The sequence below is a fragment of the Notamacropus eugenii genome, chromosome X (genome assembly GCF_028372415.1).
Source record: "Notamacropus eugenii isolate mMacEug1 chromosome X, mMacEug1.pri_v2, whole genome shotgun sequence".
In the NCBI taxonomy this organism is placed as follows: Eukaryota; Metazoa; Chordata; class Mammalia; order Diprotodontia; family Macropodidae; genus Notamacropus; species Notamacropus eugenii.
Window position 1 is genome coordinate 39339879 of NC_092879.1, and position 23458 is coordinate 39363336.

At 36.8% G+C, this 23458-nt stretch overlaps 1 protein-coding gene across 7 annotated transcripts in view; it reads left to right on the forward strand.

Moving 5' to 3' along the window:
• Nucleotides 1–23458, forward strand: part of LOC140515413 (uncharacterized) — a 145596-nt gene that overhangs the window by 22538 nt on the left and 99600 nt on the right. The window lies entirely within an intron of this gene.

The window sequence follows — 23458 nt, forward strand, 5'->3', positions numbered from 1 at the left end:
TATAGGTTATACATGTACAGTCATGTAAAATATATCCATACTACTCTTGTTGTGAAAGAAAACATAGACAAAAAAGTTCAGGAAAAATAAAGTTATAAAACACATGCTTCAATCTGTATTCAGACACTGTTAGTTCTTACTCTGGAGATGATAGCATTTTTCTTCATAAGTCCTTCAGAGTTGTCTTCGATCATTATATTGCTAAGAATAGCATTCCCTGCTGATCATCTTACAGTACTGCTGTTACTTCACACACGGTATATTTCACCTTGCCTTAGCCCATGCAAGTCTTCCTAGATTTTTCTGAGACCATTCTGCTCATCATTTCTTATAGTACAATAGTATTCCATCAAAATCTCATACCACAGCTTGTTCAGCCATTCCCCAACTGATGGGCATCCCCTCAATTTCTACTTAGCTGCCCCTAGAAATGAGCTACTATAAATGTAGATCTATATAAACATAGGTCCTTTTCCATTTATTTTTTTAAACTCTTTTAGGATACAGCCATAATAGTGGTATTGCTAAGTCAAAGGGTGTGCTTGGTTTTGCAGCTCTTTGGGGTTCCAAATTGTTCTACAGAATAGTTGAATCAGTCACAATTCCAGCCACAGCACATTAAAGTCTTGTTTTTCTCTCATGCCCTCCAACATGTTTCATTTAGCTTTTCAGTCCTACTAACCTACCTAATAAATATGAAGTAGTACCTCAGAATTGTTTTAATTTCCATTTCTCCAATTACTAGTGAGTTAGAATATTTTCTCTTATGGCTATAGATATATCACCTGAAAAATGATCATAACTTTTGACCATTTATCAGTTTGAAAATGGTTCTTATTTTTCTAAATTTGACTCAGTTCTCTACATGTGTGAGAAATGAGATCTTTATCAGAGAAACATGCATCAAAAATTTTTTTCATAATTCCTTTTACTCACTGTATTTCCCTCCATCCTATCCCACCTCCCCATGTATTCTGTTCTCTCTCTGCTTTCACCGTCTCTCCTCAAAATATTGCTTCTGATTACCCCCCTTCCTCAATGTGCTTTCCCTATCATAACCCTGTCTCTTATCCCCTTCCTCTCTTACTTTCTTGGAGGGTAAGATGTCTATATGTACTCAATTGAGTATGTATGTTATTCCCTCTTTGAGCCAATTTTGATGAGAGTAAGGTTCGCTCACTCCCCCTCACCTCACTTTTCTTCCTTTCATCTGTAAAAGCTTTTCCTTGCCTCTTTTATGTAAGGTAAATTACCCCATTCTACCTCTCCCTTTCAGAAGAGGTCAAGTTTTGAAGGGTTTAAATGACAGAGGAATTTATGTATTTGATATTAGTATTAGTTACATATTATGTTGCATGAATTATGTGAATTATAACTAGTTCTTCAATAGGGGTTCACTGGAGTTAGAGCAGGGAGTTACATGGTCTGACCCATAAGAAAAATTACTTTGGAAAAACTCTAGGAAAAATTATATTAAGTGATATATAGTGAAGTGAGCAGAACGAGGAGAACAGTTTTTACAGTAACAACAGTATTATAAAGATCATCAATTTGAAAAGATTGAATAGCTCATCAATGTAACGACCAACCATAATTTCGCATAGACTTAGAGCACAGATTGAAGTATAATTTCTTCTCTTTTTCTGTTTAATTTTGAACATGACAAATGCAGGAATTTGTTTTGTGTGACTACACATATTTTTAGATGTTTTGTTTTCCTTGCTTTCTTGATGAGTGGGGGAGGGAGAAAGGAGAGACTTTGAAACTGAAAACATAATTGAGTTTTTTGAGAAAAATAAAGTTAAAGTAGGAATACCACTAGCAGCTGTGTGGAAGATGAATTGGAATGGGGAGAGATTTGAGTCAGGGAGGTGAATTAGGAAGCTTTTGCAATAGTTCAGACAGTATGTAATGCAAGTTTGAATGAAAGTGGTGGTTTTATGAATAATGTGAAGTATGAGTTTAAAATTTTACTGGAGGTGGGACATAGAAACAAGATTTGACAACCATTTGCGAATGTGGAGTGAGATACACGCAAATTGAGCATAATACTGAAGTTGCAAATCTGGATGACTGGAGGAATGGTGGTACCCTTGACAGAAATAATGCAGGTCTAAGATGGTCGAATTACTGAATTGGAGATAGCTATGTGCCATCTAATTTGACATGTCTAATACACAGTTGAAGATGCAAGATCAGAGTCAGGAGAGAGGCTAGAGTTGAATCTATGGGTCTAAGAGTTATCTCCATAGAAATGAGATAGATATTTAAAAACAAGAGGGAAGTGATGGAGAGAGCAGTCAGGAGGAGGGAGGGAATTGAGGTCAAGGGCACATGTAGAAAACTGTCTTGTTAAAGAGAGGAGAGTTAGAGGTGATGTGGGTTTTGAAATGGAGTAAAAGGATAGGAACACATTTTTTGGAGAGATCCTAAGTTACCATTAAAAGACCAAGGACTGAACTTAGTGTTAAAGGTGACATCCAATTGAAGCAGCTAGGTGGCAGTGCATAGAGCACTGGTCCTGGAGTAAAGAAGACCAGAATTTTATTTATTTATTTATTTGTTTGTTTATTTGTTCATTTATTTACTTATTTGTTTATTCACTCATTTATTCGTTCATTCATTTATTTATTCAAAATTTTCAAAATCCATTTCCATAAGCTTTTGAGTTCCAAATTTTCTTCCCATATCTGCCCTCCCCCCACCCCAAGAAACCAAGCTTTCTGATTATCCCTTTCCCCAATATTCCTTTCCCTCTATCACACCTCTCCCTTCCCCTATCCCAATCTTCTCTCTTTTCTTGTATGGCAAGACAAATTTCTGTACACCATTACCTGTATTTCTTATTTCCCAGTTGAATGCAAAAACAATTCTCAACATTTGGTCCTAAAACTTTGAATTCCAACTTCTCTCCCTTCCTCCCTCCCCACCCATCCTCACTGAGAAGGCAAACATTCAATATAGGCTATGCATGTGTAGTTATGCAAAAGACTTCCATAACAGTCATGTTGTGAAAGACTAACTATATTTCCCTCCATTCTATCCTGCCCCCATTTATTCTATTCTGTCTTTTGAACTTGTCTCTTCCCAAAAGTGTTTACTTTTAATTACTCTCTCCTCCCATTTGCCCTCCCATTCCCTCACCTCACTTATCCCTTTCTTCCCTAATTTCCTGTAGTGTAAGATAGATTTTAAAACCAGATTCAGTGTGCATGTTATTCCCTCCTTAAGCCAAATGTGATGAGAGTAAGCGTCACTTTTCCCCTCTTACCTTCCCCCTTATTCTCTTCAGTTAACTTTTGCATCTCCTTTTCCATCTGACCAATTTTTCCCTTTAAGGAGCTATTTTCTCCATTTAATTTTTGTACTTCCTTTTCCATTCGATCAATTTTCCCAGTTCGGTTTTGTGTTTCCTTTTCCATTTGATCAGTTTTCCCAATTAGGTTTTGGGTTTCATTTTCCGTTTGATTAACTCTTCCTTTTAGGGAATTATTTTCTCCAGTTAATTTTTGAACTTCCGTTTCCATTTGTTTAATTTTCCTTTTCAAAGTGATGTTCTCATCAGTGAATTCTTTTTTTATAATTTTAAAATCATTGGCCAGTTTTTCTTCTATTTCCTTCTTCAGCTGTTCCAGGAAAGCTGGTTGTGCTTGCGAGAGGTTCATAGTCCCTTCTGAAGTTTCAGATGGAAGTACAGTCTCAGTTCTGACCTCTTTGGTGTTTGTGTTTTGGTCTTTATCCCCATAGAAAGATTCTATGGTTTTTTCACTTTTCGTCTGCTTTTTCCTATTCATGATGTTGGCTGAGTGTTGTAGCTTCTGGTTCTTTCAGTCAGAAGGTACAGAACTTTGTGTTGAGCTGATGTGTGAAAAAGCTAAAAGCAGGTTTTTGTTTTTTGTTTCCCAGATCAACCCTGGGGTTAGCTTGTTAAGTGTGTGGGAGGAGTGGTCTGGTCACAGGAGATATCCTCAGCTGAACTGAGGCAAAGGCAAGCTCAGGGGATGGTGATCCCAGCTTCCCTATTGTCTTCCCTTTTACCCTGGAGGGCTGAGGCACGCCTAGATGCTAATGCATGTTCCCACCCCTCCTGGGGCTCCTATCCCGGTGCTGAGGCTTGCCTGGGTCTCAGTGCGAATTTTCTCTGCCCTGGGTCCTCTGTCCTTCTGGATTGCCTCCGCCACACTAGGAAGAATCCCCCTTTGCTGTTTTCCTAGCCTCTAGTGTTATGAAACTATTTGCCCCCTTCTGCTGTTCCCGCTGATCCAGGATTTTTCTGGGGAAATATTTTATGGTTCTTTCACGGTCATCAGGGGGAAGGAGAGAGCATTTACTGATCACTCCGCCATCCTGGCTCCCAGAAGATCAAGTAGGTGACTTACCGAAGTTTAGTCTTTAGGCTGAAGGTTTCAAGGGCTGCTGCGCTGATATCTGGCGCTCAGCAGCTCTCACTGGCTCGGTTTCCTTCCCCCTTATTCTCTCCATCGAAAAGGCTTTTTCTTGTCTCTTTTATGAGAGACAATATGCCCCATTCCATTTCTCCCTTTCTCCCAATATATTCCTCTCTCACCCCTTAATTTTATTTTTCTAGATATCATCTGTTCCTATGCAGCTCACCCTGTGCCCTCTTTCTATATGTATATGTATAATCCCTCCAACTACCCAATACTGAGAAAAGTTTCAGGAGTTACAAATATTATCTTTCCATGTAGGAATGTAAACAGTTCAACTTTAGTAAGTCCTTTATGATTTCTCTTTCCTGTTTGCCTTTTCATGCTTCTCTTGATTCTTGTGTTTGAAAGTCAAGTTTTCTATTCAGCTCTGGTCTTTTCATCAAGAATGTTATCATGATTGCATTTCCACAACACTCGAATTCTTTCTTTCTGACTGCTTGCAATATTTTCTGCTTCACCTGGGAACACTGAAATTTGGCTATAATGTTACTAGGAGTTTTTCTATTCGAATCTCGTTCAGGAGGTGAAAGGTGGATTGTTTCAGTATTTATTTTACCCTCTGGTTCTAGAATATCAGGGCAGTTTTCCTTGATAGTTTCCTGAAAGGGCAGTTTTCCTTGATAATTTCATGAAAGATGATGTCTGGGCTATTTTTTTGATCATGGCTTTCAGGTAATTCCATAAATTTTAAATTGTCTCTGCTGGATCTATTTTCAGGTCTGTTGTTTTTCCAATAGATATTTCACATTGTCTTCTACTTTTTCATTCTCTTGAAAAGGGAGTCAACACCTTGTTAAGGAGACCCCAAAAAATACTGAAGAAAATAACAGCTTTAAAAATAGACTAAAGTAAATGGGAAAATAGACCCAAAAAGCAAATGAGGACAAAAATGCTTTAAAAAGCAGAATTAGGTAAATGAAAAAGGAGGTTCAAAAGCTCAATGAATACAGACCCAGGAAAAAGTGAAGCTTACTCTTATCACATTTGACTTAAGGAGGGAATAACATGCACACTCAATTTTGTATGAATATCTGTCTTACACTACAGGAAAGTAGAGGAGAAGGGGATAAATGGGGTGGAGGGAAAAATAGAAGGGAGGGCAAATGGGAGGAAGGAGAAATTAGAAGTAAACATTTTAGGGGAGGAAGAGGATCCAAAGAGAGAATAGAATAAATGGGGGCAGGATAGGATGGAGGGAAATATAGTTAGTCTTTCACACCATGATTATTTTGGAAGTCTGTTGCGAAACTACACATATATAGCCTATATTGAATTGCTTGCCTTCTCAGTGGTGATGGGTGGGGAGGGAGGAAGGGAGAGAAATTGGAACACAAAAGTTTTAGGAATTAATGTGCTTTTTCATTTTTTATTTTATTTTTTGATTTTTAAAATTTATTTTGAGTGTTCTGCAATCATTGCCATACAACCCAGATTTTTTTTCCCTCTCTCCCCATCCTTTACCCCCCTCCTCACTCCCTCCCTGAGACAGCATACAATTTTATATAGGTTCTATGCATGCATTCTTATTAAATATGTTTTCACTGTAGTCTATACCATAGTATAGAAGACTTAAAATGATTGGGAGACGTCACATAAGAAACCAAAATGTAATACAAAAGAAAATTATCTGCTGCATTCTGTCATTGAATTCCATATTCTTTTTCTGGACGTGGAAGGCATTTTGTCTTAAAAGACCATTGGGAATTTTTTAAGTCCTTGCATTGCAATGAAGTTCTAAGTCTACCAGAAAAAAAATTCTCACACTGTGGTTCTTGCTGTGTACAAAGTCCTCCTGGTTCTGCTCCTTTTGCTCAGCATCAGATCATATAAGTCTTTCTGGGCCTCTCTGAAGTCTTCTCGTTCATCCTTTCTTATAGCACAATAATGTTTTATTACATTCATATACCATAATTTATTCAGCCATCCCTTAATTGATGGGCATCCTCTTGATTTCCAGTTTTTGGCCACCACAGAGAGTGCTGCTATAAATATTTTAGTACATGTGGGACCATTTCCCATTTTTATGATCTCTTTGGGATACAGTCCTAGAAGCAGTATTGCTGGGTCAAAGGGTATGCATATTTTTGTAGCCCTTTGGGCATAGTTTCAAATTGCTCTCCGGAATGGCTGGATCAGCTCACAGCTCCACCAACAATGAATTAGTGTTTGAACCCTCCCATATCTTCTCCAACATTTATCATCTTCCTGTTTTGTCATGTTAGGCAATCTGATTGGTAGAATGTGATATCTCAGAGTTGTTTTGATTTGCATATCTCTAATTAATAGTGATTTAGAGCATTTTCATATGGCTATAGATATCTTTAATTTCTTCCTCTGAAAACTGCCTGTTCATATCCTTTGACCATTTATCAATTGGGGAATGACTTGTATTTTTCTACATTTGCCTCAATTCTCTATATATTTTAGAAACTGAGGCCTTTATCACAGACACTAGCTGCAAAAATTCTTTCCCAGTTTTCTCCTTTCCTCATAACCTTGGTTGCATTGGGTTTGATTGTGCAAAAACTTGTCAGTTTAATGTAATAAAAATTATCCATTTTGTACTTCATAATGCTTTCTATCTCTTGTTTAGTCAAAAATTCTTCCCTTCTCCATAAATCTGATAAATACACTATTCCTTGCTCCACTAATTTTGTTTATAATATTAATCTTTATACCTAGATCATGTACCCATTTGGACTTTATTCTTGTGTACTGTGTCAGGCATTGGTTTATGCTTAGTTTCTGCCACATTGCTATCCAGGTTTCCCAGCAATTTTTGTTGAACAGTGAGTTCTTATCCCAGAAGCTGGAGTCCTTGTGTTTATCAAACAGCAGATTGCCATATTCATTGCTTATTGTGTCTTGAGTACCTAGCATATTCCACTTGTCTACCCTTTTGTTTCTTAGCCAGTACCAAGTGGTTTTGAAAATTGCTGCTTGATAATACAATTTGAGGTTTGGTAGAGACATGCCAGCTTCCCTAGGTTTTCTTTGCATCAGTTCCCTGAATTGGTCCTTTTATTTTTTCCAGATCAATTTTGATATTATTTTTTCTAGCTCTAGAAAGTAATTATCTGATAGTTTAATTGGTATGGCACTAAATAAATAAATTAAATTAGGTAGAATTGTCATTTTTATTATATTGACTCAGTCTACCCACGAGCAAGTGATGTTTTTCCACTTATTTAGATCTGACTTTATTTGTACAAAATGTGTCTTATAATTGTGTTCATATAGTCTCTGGATTTGTTTTGGCAGGTAGACTCCCAAATATTTTATAGTGTCTACTCTAGCTTTAAATGGGATCCATCTTTCTATGTCTTGCTGTTGGACTTTGTTAGGAATATGTAGAAATGCAGAAGATTTCTGTGGGTTTATTTTGTAATCTGCAACTTTGCCAAAGTTGTTTATTATTTCAAGTAGTTTTTTACTTGAATCTCTGGGATTTTTAAGTATATCATCATATCATCTGCATAGAGTGATAACTTATTTTGTTCTTTGCCTGTTCTTATTCCTTAAATTTCTTTATCTTCTCTAATTGTTGCAGCTAATATTTTTAGCACCACGTTGAATAATAGTGGTGAAAATGGACTTTCCTGTTTCATCCCTGATCTTGTTGGAAAGGCATCTAGCTTATCTCCATTGTATATAATGCTCCAATGTATATAATGCTGAATGTTTTAGGTAGATACTGCTTACTGTTTTATGGAAAGTTCCCTTTATTCCTATGTTTGCCAGTGTTTTCAATAGGAATGGGTATTGTATTTTGTCAAAAACTTTTTCTGCATCTATTGAGGTAATCATGTGGTTTCTGTTAGGTTTGTTGTTGATATTATCAATAATGCAAATAGTTTTCCTAGTATTGAACCAGCCCAGCATTCCTGTTTTGAATCCTACCTGATCATATTGTATTATTCTCGTGATAAGTTGCTGTATTCATTTTGCTAAAATCTTATTTAAAATTTTTGTATCTATGTTCATTAGAGAAATTGATCTATAATTTTCTTTCTCTGTTTTGGCTCTTCATGGTTTAAGTTTTAAAAAACATATTTGCACCATAAAAACAATTTGGGAGAACTCCTTCTTCCCCAGTTTTCCCAAATAGTCTATATAGTATTAGAATTAACTGTTCTTTAAATGTTTGATAGAATTCACTTGTAAATCCATCTGGTCCTGGAGATTTTTTTTTTCCTAGAGAATTCATTGATGGCTTATTCAGTTTCTTTTTCTGAGATGCAGCTGTTTAAGTATTCAACATCCTCTTTTGTTAACCTGAGTAATTTATATATTTTTAAAATAATCATCCATCTCTTTTAGATTGTCAAATTTACGGGCATAATGATGGGCAAAATAATTTCTGATTATTATTTTAACTTGCTCCTCATTGGAGGTGAGTTTACCCCTCTCATTTTTGATAGTGGTAATTTGGTTTTCTTCTTTCTTTTTTTGTAATCAAATTGACCAAAGGTTTATCAATTTTATTGTTTTTTTCAAAAAAACCAAATCTTAGGATTTATTTATTAGTTCAATAGTTATCTTAATTTCAGTTTTATTCATCTCTCCTTTGGTTTTCAGTATTTCTAATTTGGTATTTACTTGGGAATTTTCTATTTGTTTTTTTTCGAGCTTTTTCAGCTGCATCCCCAATTTATTGATCTCCTCTTTCTCTATTTTATTCATGTAGGCATTCAAAGATATAAAGCTCCCCCTAAGAGAATTGTTTTTCCATGCAACAGGGAAATAAGAAATACGGGTAATGGGGTGTAGAAATATTATTTTGCTCTACAAGGAAAGAGAGAAGATGTGATAGAAGGGAGAGTAGATTGGAGGTAGGGGTAATCAGAATGCATGGTATTTGGTGGTGGGAAAGGGGAGAGATGGGAGATGGAGAGAATATTTGGAACTGAAAATCTTATGGAAATGGAGGTTGAAAAGTAAAAATAAATAAGTAAATATTTTTAAAAAAATTTTGCCACATGGCAAAAGAGATCCAAAAAGTAAATGAGGAGAAGAATGCTTTAAAAAACAGAATTAGCCAAATGGAAAAGGAGGTTCAAAGGCTGACTGAAGAAAATAGTTCTTTAAAAATTAGAATGGAGCAGATGGGAGCTAATGACTTTAAGAGAAAACCAATAAATTATAAAACAAAACCAAAGGAATGAAAAAACAGAGGGCTGTGAAATATCTCATAGGAAAAACGTCTGACCTGGAGTGTAGATCCAGGAGAGGCAATTTAAAAATTATGGGACTACCTGAAAGCCATGCTCAGAAAAAGAGCCTAGACATGATCTTTCATGAAGTTATCGAGGAAGTCTGTCTTGATATTCTAGGATCAGCGGGTACAACAAATAATGAAAGAATCCACCAATCCCCTCCTGAAAGAAATCCAAAAAGAAAAACTCCTAGGAATATTGGAGCCAGATTTCAGAGTTCCCAGGTCAAAAATAAATATTTCAATCAGCTCAAAAGAAATACTTAATGTTTTGTGGAAAGTGAGATTGTCCTTTGTTGCTGAAGAAGACCATGACATCAGAGAAATGATGACATGACTTGCACTTGACTTTGTTTTGAGTGGGGGCGTGGGGGAGCTGTGCAGGTCACCAGCCTCACTTCTCCTCCAGAGCCATGTGAATCCAGTGACCAGATATTCATCAGGATGACTGCAGATGACCCAGGATGAGGCAATTGGGCTTAAGTGACTTGCCAAAGGTCACACAGCTAGTTGGTGTCAAGAGTCTGAGGTGAGATTTGAACTCAGGCCCTCCTGACTCTACCCACTGCACCACTTATCTGCCTCTATGTTTTGTGGAAATACAATTAGGATAACACAAGATTTAGTAGTTTCTTTGTTGAAGGAATGGAGGACCTGGAATATGATATTCTAGAAGTCAAGAGATCTAGGATTAAAACTGGCAAAACTGAGTATAATGCTTCAAGGGGAAAAAATTATCATTCTATGAAATAGAGGACTTTCAAGCATTCTTGGAGAAACAACCAGAGCTGAATAGAAAACAGAAAAAATAAAACGAGAAAAAGAAGCCATAAGAGACTTCTTAAAGTTGAACTGTTTACATTCCTTTATGGAAAGATGATATTTGTGACTCATGAGACCTTTCTCAGAATTAGGGTCATTGGAGGGAATATATACAGACACACACACACACACATATACATACACATATTAGTATATGTACATACGTATTTACACAGACGGGAGGATGATAGAAAAGAGGGCAAATTGGGGGAGGGGTAATCAGAAGCAAACACGTCAAAGGAGATAATAGAATAAATGGGGAGCAGGACAGGATGGAAGGAAATATAGTCAGTCTTTTTCAACATGACTATCATGGAAGTGTTTTGCATGACTACACATATATAACCTCTCTCAAATTACTTGCCTTCTCAATGAGGGTGGGTGGGGAGGGGAGAAAGGAGAGCATATGGAACTCAGAATTTTTCAAAGGAATGGTAATAATTGTTTTTACATGCAGCTGGGAAATAAGATATATAGTCAATGGGGTATAGAAATCTATCTTGCTCTACATTTAAATAAAGGGGGAATGGGACAAGAGAAGGGAGGGCAGATTGGGGGAAGGTATAATCAGAATACATGCTGCCTTTAGGTGGGAGGAAGGGAGGGATGGGGTTAAAATTTGGAACTCTAAATCTTGTGGAAGTGAATGTTGAAAACTAAAAATTAATTAATTTGAAAAAAAATTCCTGTGGTGAATTCATAGCTGGACATGTACAAATGTAATATAGGTTCAGTACGCATGGGCAGGTTGTAGTCTGCATCACTGGGAGAAATATTCGTGTTGACAAAGTCACACGTTCTTTGTTATATTGAAATGAGACCAGTTTAGGTGATTAAGGGAGTTTGAGTTGATGAGTATTCAGTGATATGTGTAGAAAGACAGATTAATTGGCTTAAGGACTTTCACGGGAAAGACTTAAATGCCATGCTAAGGAGTTAGGTTTTACTAGTGTACAATAAATGACATTTTGATACATTGGAAAATTTTACCCAGAATGTGACATAGAACAAAACAATTTAGAGTTAGAACCACCTTTGACTTCTGTCAAGCCATTCTTCTCCTATTTTGTATTTGTGATGTTCATTTTTTAAAAATCTTAATTATACTATTTTATTTGGCTTTACTGATTTTCACCTTCATTGACCCCAATCTTCTCCTTTCTCCAAAAATGTTTTTGATTTCATTGCTCAGCTCATTATAGGTTACCTCTCTTTAGTAGCTTTGGATCACTTGTAGATGTGATGAAAATGATAGGTATACTCTTATCCAGGATACATTTTAAAATTTTAAACAGCACAAGATCAATCACTGATTTCCCAAGATTCTCCCATAGATCTTTTTCCAAACTGAACAATTAACGACGCTTCTTTGTAGCTTTTTGAATTTTTTGAATCCATCCAATTGCATTATCTAATCTACATCTCTTCACCTGTTGGACAAGCATGAGAAAACTTTTATCCAAAGCTTTGGTAAAATCTAGATAAACAGTGTTTGCAGCATTCTACTTTACCTCATAACCTTGTTAAAAAAAAAAAAAACAGATTTAGTTTGGTTCTAGCTATGCTTGATGAAGCCAAGCTGACTGTGATCGATGCTTCCCTGTTTACATGATCACTGATTGCCTGGTTAGTTTGATGAGTATTTGATAAGTACCTACTGTGTGCCAGGCACTGTGCTAAGTGTTGAGAATACAACAAGAATGAAAAGATAATTCCTGACCTTAAAGATTTTACAATAATGGGAAAGACATCTTGCAAATAAATATAGACAAACAAACTGCTTACAGGATTAATTGGAAATGATTAAAGAGGAAAAGATTGAGATTTAGAGCTGTTGGGAGCAACTCTGTGGAAAATAGGATTTTAGTTGTGAATTAAAGGATGGTCGGTGAATCAGTATGCAGAAGTGAGAAGGGAGAGAGCATTCCAGGGATGGGGAACAGCAAGAGAAAATGCCTGGAACCAAGAGATGAAGTGTCTTGTTTATGGAACATCCAGGAGGCCAGTGTCACTGGTTCAAAGCGTAGTGCTGGGGAGTAAGATATAAAAAAAGTAGAAAAGTAGAAGAGGCCTAGGTTACAAAGGACTTCAAATGCTAAACAGAGGAATTTGTATTTGGTCCCAGAGGTTATAGGGAATCCATTGGAGTTTATTGAATGAGGAGAAGGAGTGAATTAATCAGACTTACATTTTGGAAAAATCACTTTGGTGGCTTATTGGAGGCTGGAATGGAGTAAGGACAAACACGATGCAGGCAGACCTACCAGCAAGCTATTTCAGTAATGTCTGCATGAGATGATGAGGGCTTGCCCCAGAGTTTCAAAAATATCAGAAGAGAGAGAATGGATTTGAATCCTGTATTCAAGAGATGTTTCAAAGGTGAAATGAAGTGCCTGGGGAACAGATTGGATATGAGGGTGAGAGATAGTGAGGAGTCAAGGATGACAGCTAAGTTTCAAGCCAATAAAACTGGGAAGATGGTGTTGCCCTCCACATCAATAGGGGAGGCCTATTTATTAATGTATTCTAGAATTTTTCTTGAAATTGAAATCAAACTCATTGGCTCCCATTATCCTTTTTTGACCATCAAGACATTTGCACTTCTCCAATCTCACAGATCTCTTCCTTTCTCCGTAATCTTTTAGATATCCCCAACATGATAAAACAAAGGTGCTGCCTCTGTTTACTCTCTCGTGGCTATAATGACCATTTTAGCTTAATATTGTAATTCTCTAGTTGTTTCAGTACCGTAAGATGTAGATATCTATGGTAGGGACTTAAACACATCAGGGACAATTAGGTGTTTTATGATTATCTTCCTATTTACCTTGGAAACTGGTTCCTTATTAGTCATTTTCGTTCTGTTCTTTCCAGGCCAAATTCCTTATTAGAGAAAAGAAGCTAAGTAAGTTTTCTTTATTAGTAATCATCCCTTCTACCCCATCAGCAGTCCTATTCCTCCTTTTGCCTTCAATGTAGCTTTAAAAAACATCACTTTTTATTGTCCTTAACTTCCCTCACTGGCCTCAGCTAATTCTAAGTTATAACAACACTAACATTCTATTAGGAATCTTTTGAAATCATCCTCTCACTTCTGGCTTCTGACATGAACTAAAAATGTAGGTTGATTAAGTGAGTTTCTTGTTCAAGTCTTTTTAGAGAACCCTTCAAGATCTAAACCCTTCAGGATATCAATGATGAGGGCAAATGTTGAGAATGTTGACCTTTCCTTTCAGTTTTCTTGGAGTTAATCCCTTTCGGTACCTTATCCCCATACTTACTGTTGACTGTTGATTGTTAGAGGCTGTTGAATAGAGTGGGGTGTCCTAACTTGTCTTTGCTTGGCTTATGCCCTGAGTTGGCATTCTCCAGCCTGAACAACTGTTTGGATCCTATTTCCTTTCCTCTCTGTGTTACCTCAAAAATGATACTGTCGGGCATGATTTCCAAAAGGTTGTAAGGAGGAAAGGAGAAGATACAGAAGGAATACAACAATAAAGGAATTTGTTAATGCTTGCTTAAGTTTACATATCAATATCTATATGTCTGTAGATCCCTGTGTGTATACATATATACACGCATATACAAACACACACATACACATGTGTCTCCTGGGCCTGATGTAAAAGTGTAAGCATTTGGAGAAAGGAGGAGGACAATCCAACTGTGCGATTGCTGTCCTTTTATATTTTTCTTCTGAAGCATTATCTCTACTTCCTTTGTGTGTGTGTGTGTGTGTGTGTGTGTGTGTGTGTGTGTGCATGTGTCTGAGTGAACCATTGTATGTGTGATCTGATCATAATTTGTTTTATGGTTCTTTTTTGTATTGTGTTTGAGATGTTTGTGATGGTTAATAATTGTTGGTTTCACAGACACACACACTCGTAGTTCTTTCTAGGCATTGCTCAAGTCATTATTGTCTGGCATATAGACAGCTGATGAATGCTTGACCTCGTCCCCAATGTATTAATTCCACCAAAGTTACCATCTTGTTTTAAAATAGTCTTATTATTAGCATCTGGCTAGTGATAAGCACTGCCTCCACTAAGATGAAGAGGGTAATCACTGTTACTTTTGAGATCTATACCATAGCTACATATTATTTTTTCTGAGCATTTTAGTTTTCCATATATGCAGAAGAGGTGATTGTGAGGACATGAAACCAAGCTCTGTGTTATGAAATATGTTTACTTGATTGCTCAAATACACTTTCTCCTTTCTATATAATTTATGATATTTTTCAGTCATCCAAAGCATACCTTCAGGGAGTATGACTGAGAGGTTTAAAATATATTATGAAAACTTTCTAACCACTGGAGAAATTTGTGAATTTGCGTCACAGTGTATTCTATATTTTGGGGTAGAGGGTGATAAAGAATTTCACTAATAATATGCACTTCAGTTGAGAATAACTTTTATAAATATTTCATTTTTGTTTCACCCTTTTTATTCAAATACTTAACCAAAACAAGAGAGTGCTGGGGTGATTAGGACACAAATGGTACTGAAACCTGGCTGTCGTCTCTTAGAACTGATAGAACTATGACTGCGAATATGCATACCAATGTAAAATACATTTTCTTTTGTTTAGTCATGTGGAAAGTGAAAACTTCTATTGTATATCAAATATAAAGCCATAGTGATGGTATAATGGAATTATTTTCTCACTGCATGACAGACCTGTCAAATGATACAAGCTGCTTCACCTAGACAAAACTGATTTCTGTTCAGGGATATTTGTGTATGCTCAAAATATGGAGGAAATTAGAATTCGAATTGGTCTTAGAAGACAGAATTAGAATTATCCTTAAAGACAGAGCTAGAATTAAAGTCTCAGAGCACAGAATTAGAATAAAAAAGATGTAGGGAACAAAATTAGAAATAAAATCTTAGAACACAGAATTAGAATTAAAATCCTTGAAAGCAGATTTAGAATTGAAGCTTTAGAATACATAATTGGAATTAAGATCTATAAACACAGAATGAGAATTGAAATCTTGGGAAACAGATTTAGAACTAGTCTTAAAATACAGAATTTGAATTAGTCTTAGAACACGGAAATAGGATTAAAGCTTTAAAACACAGATTTAGAATTGAAATCTTGGAACACAAAATTAGAACTAGTCTTAGAACACAGAATTAGAATGAAAGTCTTAGAACACAGAATTTGAATTAAAATCTTAGAACACAGAATTACAATTAAAATATTAGAACAGAATTAGAATTAAAGATTTGGAACACAGATTTGAAATTAGTCTTAGAACACAGATTTAGAATTAGTCTGAGAACACAGAATTACAATTAAAGTCATAGAATACAGAATTAGAAATGGTCTTAGAACACAGAATTAGATTCAGTCTTCGAATTCAGAATTAGAATTAAAGTTGTGGAACAAGCCAATAGAATTAGTCCTAGAACAGAGAACTGGAATTAAAGTCTTGGTCACAGAATTAGAATTAGTCTCAGATCTCAAAATTAGTATTAAAATCTCAGAACAAAAAACGAGAATTAAAGTCTTAGAACACAGTCAACTCTTATGTCTCTATTATTATAAAATCAAATTTGAAAACTTTGAGGGCAGGGAGTTTACGTTTTTATATTGGCCAGATGTCATGTTGATATATCTAAGAAACTCAAATAGAAACATAAAAATTAGAAACCAGTTTTTGTCCTTAGCATTATTCATTCCCCCATTAGCATGATGAGATTTCAGTATAAAACTTTTTATATGAAGGTGGACTCCAATACATAAACGAATTCATTTAAAAGTTTCCCTATTAACAAGAGTGTTGCAAAAGAATCAACAGTGGTATACATAAATACATTGAGTAATCAGTTTTAAAACAGTGCATATCAAGTAAGTTATTTCCAATAAAATATTTCCAAGTTCTAGCCATATTCAAATAAATAGCCTCTAATTAAGGTGAATGCTTCTTTTAAGGCATTTACAAGATAGACCACAACCCATTCTTTTTCTAAGACAGCAAATTGTAATACAACTGAGAGGGATATGACATTAACTAAATTAACAGAATTATATCTTGGTTTCACAAGGCTTTGAAATAATAATCTCAACAACATTATGATTAATTAAACCACGTTAACTTATACAGAAATATATAACTAGGCTTAATATAGAAACTCAGAGATGTTCCTCTATCAATCTCTTATTTAATAGATTTAATATTGTGGGTGCTCATCATTTCTAATTACACAGTAACATTCCATTACAGTCATAAATCACAACTTGACCTGCCATTCCCCAAATGGTGTGTAATGCCCCAGTTTCCAGTTCTTTGCCACCATAAAAGAGCTGTTGCAAGTATTTATGTGCAATTAAGTCCTTTGCTGGTTTTTTTGTGATCTCCTTCGGATATGGACTTAGGGGTGGTATTGCTGAATCGAAGGGTATGTACAGTTTTATACCTGTTCGGGCATATTCCCAAATTGCTCTCCAGAATGGTTGGATCAGCTCACAGCTCCACTAGCAATGAATTAGTGTTCCAACTCTCCCACATCTTCTCCAACATTTATCATCTTCCTGTTTTGTCGTATTAGCCAATCTGATAGGTGTGATGTGGTATCTCAGAGTTGTTTTGATTTGCATCTCTAATCAATAGTGATTTAGAGCATTTTTTCATATGACTATAGATATCTTTAATTTCTTCCTCTGAAAACTGCCTCTTCATATCCTTTGACCCTTTATCGATTGAGGAATGACTTGTACTCTTGTATATTTGACGCAGTTTCGTACGTATTTTAGAAATGAGGCCTTTATCACAGCCACTAGTTGCAAGAATTCTTTCCAAGTTTTCTGCTTCCCTCCTAATCTTATTTTATGTAAATTCACATTTTGCAAGTTGGACTTAGTGTAAGAAATTCCATAAGAAATCTGCATTCCCCAAAAGTCACCAATGTAAACTTTACCATACTGTACTGGGATCTCTTTCTGTTCCTGCCCTCAACTTCCAGAAAAACTTTTTAAAAATCCTCCACGTGAAAGCAGAGGAACTGACCTGCAGAGAGACAGCCACCAGCACTGCTGGATCAGGGCTTGTCTTAAGCGCTCCAATGCTGACAGAAGAGACCTTGGTGTCAGACGCCTACCCACCAGAGAATTTCGTCTCTGCTTTTTGGTATTTTGTCCATGCATGTTGGGGTACCATGTGTCTGTCGTCTTCTGAATGTTGCTGTGCTCTGCCCCCATGCGTCTGCCTGCTAGAGTGTTCTTCCTTTCAGTTCCAGCCAGACCTTCATGGGACTGGCCCCAGCAGCCTTCTTCTGCTCTTGCTTCTCTGTGCCCAGCCCCCATGTGTCCTTCAACCATGTGCCAGCCCCTCTCCCATGGGAGTGCAGCCCTTTCCACCTCCCTCCTGCCCATTTCCACATCCATTGGTAAATTCACATTAATAAAGGATCTGCAGAATGATCCACTTACATTGTTTTATAATACATACTTAGTATTTTATTTTCCGCCAATTACAAGTAAAAATCATATTTTTACTTTTGTTTTTAATTTTTTTAGTTCCATATATATTACAAATGAAGTCTTTATCAGAAACACTGACTAAAAAATGTTTTAGAGCTTTCTACTTTCCTTCCAATCTTGGTTGCACTGGTTTTGTTTCTGCAAATCCTTTTTTTATTTGACCTAAACAAAATTATCCATTTTTCATTCATTAACACTCTATCTCATCTTTGGTCATAAATTCTTTCCTTCTTCATAGATATGACACATACATTGTTTCTTGTTCTTTTAATTTGTTTATAGTATCACCTTTTATGTCTAAATCATCTACCCATTTTGACCTTATCTTTGTATGCACTATACCTAGTTTCTGCCTTACAATTTTTCCAGCAATTTTTGTTAGATTCTGAGTTTTTATTCCAAAAGCTAGAGTCTTTAACTTTATCAAAGAGTAGATTACTAGAGTCATTGACTATAGTGGCTTGTATACCTAACCTATTCCAATGATACATCACTTCATTTCTTAGGCAGTACCACATGGTCCAGATGATTGTCCGTTTATAAAATAGTTTTAGATCTCATACAGCCAGACCACTTTCCTTCACATTTGTTTTCATCAGTTCCCTTGATATTCTTGACATTTTGTTTTTCCAGATGAATTTGTTATGATTTATGTTTTAGCTGTACAAAATAAATTTTGGGTGGTTTGATTGGTGTGAAACTAAATAAGCAAATTAGTACGTGCAATCTGACATAAGTTCTACTCATTCACTCATTTTAAACGTATTTTCACATTAGTCATGTTATAAAGAAGAGTTAGAATTAATGGGAGGAAACGTGAGAAAGAAGAAGCGAAACACAACCACAAAAGAGAGCAAATAGTATGCTTGCATTGGCATTCAGATTCTAAAGTTCTTTCTCTGAATGTGGATAGCATTTTCCTTCATTAGTCATTTGGAGTTGTCTTAGATCCTTGCATTGCTTAGAATGTTTAATAAACTAATCAAGGTCAGTCATCGCACGGTGTGGCTGTAACTGTGTACGATGTTCTCCTGTTTCTGCTCATTTCACTCTGCATCGGTTTATATATGTATTTCCAGGTTTTTCTGAAGTCCAACTTCTCATCATTTCTTATAGCACAGTAGTATTCCGTTAGATTCATAAACCAGAACATATTCAGCCATTCCTCAATTGATGGACAGACAATGAAGTGCCTGGGGAACAGATTGGATATGAGGGTGAGAGATAGTGAGGAGTCAAGGATGACACCCTCAATTTCCAATTCTTTACTGTCACAAAAAGAACTGCTATAATTATATTTGTACATGTGGGTCCTTTTCCCATTTTAATGATCTCTTTCGGATACAGACCTAGAAGTGGTATTGCTTGCTAAATGGGTATGTCCAATTTTATAGCTCTTTGGACATATTTCCAAATTTCTCTCCAGAATGGTTGGATCACTTCACAACTCCACCAATACTGCATTACTGTTCCAATTTTCCCACATCTTCTATAAAGTTTACCAGTTTGCTGTTTTGTCATGTTAGCCATCTGATAGATGTGATATGAGATGCCAGAGTGATTTTGATTTGCATTTCTCTAATCAATAATGATTTAGAGCATTTTTTCATGTAACTATAGATAGCTTTAATTTCTTCCTCTGAAAACTGCCGCTTCATATCCTTTAACCATTTATTATAATTGGGGAATGACTTGTACTCTCATAAATTGAACTCAGTTCTCCATGGGCTTTAGAAATGAGGCCTTTATGAGAGTCACTGACTGAAAAATTGTTTCCTAGCTTTTTGCTTTCCTTCTAATCTTGGTAGTATTGGCTGTGTGCAATTTTTTTCAATTTAATGGATTCAGAATAATCCATTACGCATTTAATAATGTTCTCTCTCTCTCTTAGTCATAATTTCTTCTGTTCTCCATAGATTTGATCTCCTCATTTGCTCATATTATCATCCTTTATGTCTAAATCTTGTACCCATTTTGACTTCATCTTTTTATATGGTATAAATGTTAGTCTATGCCTAGTTTCTGTCATACTATTTTACAGTTTTCCCAGCAGTTCTTTTTTTCATATAATTTATTTATTTTCCGTTTTCAACATTCACTTCTATAGGATTTTGAAATCCAAATTTTTCCCCATTTCTTCCCTCCCGTCATGCCAGGACTGCATGTATCCCAACCACCCTTTTCCCCAATGTGCCCTCCCTTCTATCACCCCACCTTCTCCCAACCCCTTCCCCTCTGTTTTTCTGTAGGGCAAGATATATATATACATACATATATATATACATACATACATACATATATATATATATACATACATACATACATACATACATATATATATATATATATATATATATATATATATATCAATGCGGCATTGCCTGTACCAGTTATTCCTCAGTTGCATGAAAAACAATTTTTAACATTCATTTTTAAGGCTTTGAGCTCCACATTCTCTCACTTCCACATTAAGAAAACAAACAGTTCCATATAGGTCATACGTGTGCAGCCCTGCAAAACATTCCATGATAAGTTATGAAAGATTAACCAAATTCCCTCTATCCTATCCTGCCCTCCATTTATTTCATTCTCTCCCCTGACCTGTTCCACCACAATAAAGTTTGCTTCTGATTGTCCTTTCCCCCAATCTGCTGTCACTTCTATTATCTTCCCTGTCCTATCCCCTTCTCCCCTGCCTTCCTGCAGGCTAAGGTAGATTTCCATATCGAATTGAGTGTGTGTTATTCCCTCCTTAAACCTAATCAGATGAGAGTAAGGCTTACTTATTCACTCTCACCTGTCTCCTCTTCCCCTCCATTGTAAAAGCTCTTTCTTGCCTCCTTTATGTGAGATGATTTACTTGATTTTACATCTCCCCTTTCTCTTTGTCCCAGTGCATTCCTCTCAACACTTTATTTTTTAGGTATCCTACCTTCATATTCAACTCACTCTGTGCCCTATCTCTATTTATATCTGTCTATCTATCTGTCTGTCTATCTGTCTGTCTGTCTGTCTATCTTTCTGTCTACCCATCTATGTAAGTATATGTGTATATGTGCAATGTGTATACATGTGTATGTATATGTATATACAGTATACATATATACACATATACCTACACACATATACACTTACACAAATACATACACACTTACGTACATGTATATATGTGTATATGTATATATATGTATATTCATGTGTTTATATTTGTGTGTGTATATATGCATATAGGATAGTTAGAAGGAATATATATGTGTGTGTATACATGTATACACACACATATATATTCCTTCTAACTATCCTAATACTGAGAAAGGTCTCATGAGTTACAAATATCATCTTTCCATGTGGGAATGTAAACGGTTCAACTTTAATGAGTCCCTTCTGGCTTCTCTTTCCTGTTTGTCTTTTCATGTTTCTCTTGATTCTTGTTCTTGAAAATCAAATTTTCAATTCAATTCTGGTCTTTTCAACAAGAATATGTGGAAGCCCTCCATGTCATCGAAATTCCTTTTTTTCTGGGTAGGTGATTCCTGATTTTAATCCTAGTTTCTTTTACTTATGTAATGTAGTATTCAAAGCCCTCAAATCCCTTAGTGTAGAAGCTGCTAAATCCTCTGTTATACTGATTGTGTTTCAAATTGTTTCTATCTAGCTAGTTGTAACATTTTCTCCTTGGCATAAGAACTCCGGATTTTGGCTACAATGATCTTAAGAGTTTTCCTTTTGGGATCTCTTTCTTGAGTTGATCCATGAAATCTTTCCATTTCGAGTTTACCCTGTTCTAGAATCTCAGGGCAGTTTTCCTTGATAATTTCATGGAAGATGATGTCTAGGCTCTTCTTTTGATCATGGTTTTCAGGTAGTCCCAGAATTTTTACATTGTCTCTCCTGATTCTATTTTCCAGGTCAGTTGTTTTTCCAATAAGATATTTCACATTATCTTCCATTTTTCGAATCTGTGCGGTATGCTCTGAGATATCTGTCTTTCTTGAAAAGTCCTTAGCGTCCATCCATACCATTCCAGTTTTGAAAGATCTATTTTCTTCAGTGAGCTTTTGAATCTCCTTTTCCATTTGGTTAATTCTGCTTTTGAAAGCATTCTTCTCCTCATTGGCCCCTTGCACCTCCCTTGCCAGCTGAGTTAGGCTAGTTCTCAAGGTGCCAATTTCTTCAAGATTTTTTTGGTTCTCCTTTAGCAGGGAGCTGATCTGCTTTTCATGCTTCTCCCTCATCCCTCTCATTTCCCTTCCCAGTCTTTCCTCCACCTCTCTAACTTGATTTTCAAAATTCCTCTTGAGCTCTTCCATGGCCCGAGCCCATTGGGTGGGCTGGGACACAGAATCCTCGATTTCTGTGTCTTTGCCTGATGGCAAGCATTGTTCCTCCCCATCAGAAAGGAAGGGAGGAAGTGTCTTTTCTCCGGTAAAGTACCCTTCAATAGTTTTATTTCTTTTCCCTTTTCTTGGCATTCTTCCCAACCAGTGACCTGACCTCTGAATGTTCTCCTCACACCCACCTCGCCTCCTGGGCCTCCCAGCCAGCGTTTGGGGACTGAGATTCAAATGCTGCTTCCCGCCTTAGGATTTTTGGCGGGGGCAGGGCTGCTATTCAGTGTGAGAATTAAGTTCAGGTGGTCAGGGGCAGGGCCGCCTCTCAGGCATAGTTCCCTCTGGGGGTTTATGCACAGACCTTCCACAATGGATCCAGGCTCCTGCCCGTTTGGAGAGCCCCCCGTCCGCAGCCGCCTCTCAGCCCCCACCTCCCGGGGGGGGGGGCCCGAGCCTTGGGGGCACCCCACTCCCCTCTCAACCCGCCAAAGAGACTTTCTCACCCACCCCCGTCAGTCACCTGTTGGTGGGGGGGCCCGTGCCGCCTCTGAAGATCCCGCCTCCGGAGCCCTCTCGGATCTCCTCCCCTCAGTGTCGCGGCCGCAGCAGGGCCGCACTCCCCTCCCCATCCCGGCGCCCAGTCCGCGGCGCGAAGGACCCCCCGCGAGAGGTCCGCAGGTCTCTCCGGAGCAGGAATCTCCCTCGCTCCAATACTCCGTGGTCTCTGGGTGCAGAATTCGCCCTGGCTTGGTCCCCTCTAGCTGTTCTGTGGTTTGTGTGTTCGGAGCTATGTGTATGTGCGTCTTTCTACTTCACCATCTTGGCTCCGCCCCCTTCCCTTGCATTTCTTTTCTTTACTTCCCTTAATATCCTAGATCATTTGTTCTTCCAGATGAATTTTGTTATTTTTTTTTCTAGCTCTATAAAATAATTTCTTGGTAGTTTGATTGGTATTACACTTAATAAATAATTTCATGTAGGTAGAATTGTCATTTTTATTACATTAGCTCAGCTAATGAGCAACTGATATTTTTCCACTCGTTTAGATCTGACTTTATTTCTGTGTAAAATGTTTTGTAATTGTGTTCATATAGTTACTGGGTTCATTTTGGCATATAGACTTCCAAATATTTTACAATATCTACAGTAG